Genomic DNA, 1,160 nt, shown 5'->3' on the forward strand with positions numbered 1-1,160 from the left:
CGATATTATTGCACTAGTGACCGAGTGCTTCTGCCAAGTTTAAGTTTTAGTTGACTGCTTCATAAAATTCCTGCTCTTCTTGCCTGCTATTCCTAGTTTTAACAATATAATGCTTGCAACCCTGCTGTGCTCATCAGACCTGTTATCTGTCAAGTATTAGTGCCCTAATTGGACTGCTGCTGGAGTGCTTAGTTATCAAACTGTTTCTTCTCCAGCCCTGCATAGTGCTGATTCCAAACAGTTTCTTTCTCCAGGCTGAGTTGTTTTCTAGGGTATTGGCCGGGTCCAGTAGAGTTTCATGTTTATCTATCTGTCCTCGTTCTCTTCATGTTTTTATTTCTGAACCACGTGAAGTTACGAACGTTATATGGGTACATTTCATAAGTCTACCTACTGTATGGGGAGCCGCTGTGGCCTTTTTAATGCCATAATTTCGCTAGAGAAGCAACCATACCCAGCATAAAGTTTGCCTGACAAACAATGGTGCCACTGCCATTGTTGTGGAGAGAAAACCTATCGGGACGTAGCAAAGGCCATCGCTGCTGAGGGATGAAGGACGTCCATCCGGCTCCTATGAAGGGGCCTGGAAGACTCGGATCCCTCGCACTCAGTTCATTGCAGCAGTAGCATAATCTCAATCCCATGCAGCTCATCCAGATAGTAGCTAGGAGGGTCCCAGGCAGGAGGCCTGCTCCTCTTTCGATCTGTATCCCAGTTTGTGCTAGCCTTCTTAAGGCAAACTTGTTTAACTTATGTCTGTACTCAGATATTGTTGCTTCCGCTGACTCGTCTATGATCGAGCACTTGTATTCGAGCCCTCGAGGCCCCTGGCTTGTACTGTGATGCTTGTATGACTTATTTATGTTTTAGAGTTGTGTTGTGATATCTTTCCGTGAGTCCCTGATCTTGATCGTACACGTTTGCATGCATGATTAATGTACGAACGTGATCGCTACTTGAATATGTGGATGATCTTTATTCATTCATAACTAAGGAACATGACTAAGAGTCTTGTAGTGGAACTAAGGAACATGACTAGGAGACTTGTAGTGGAACTATATTTATCCCTTGAAATTGCTGATGCGAGGTGCTTCGGTAGCTCGCTGCAATGCATTTATCGCCTTGTGCACACACATTTATCTTCACTTTCAGCACATATA

This window comes from Triticum aestivum, chromosome 7B (assembly GCF_018294505.1).
Source record: "Triticum aestivum cultivar Chinese Spring chromosome 7B, IWGSC CS RefSeq v2.1, whole genome shotgun sequence".
Classification (NCBI taxonomy): Eukaryota; Viridiplantae; Streptophyta; class Magnoliopsida; order Poales; family Poaceae; genus Triticum; species Triticum aestivum.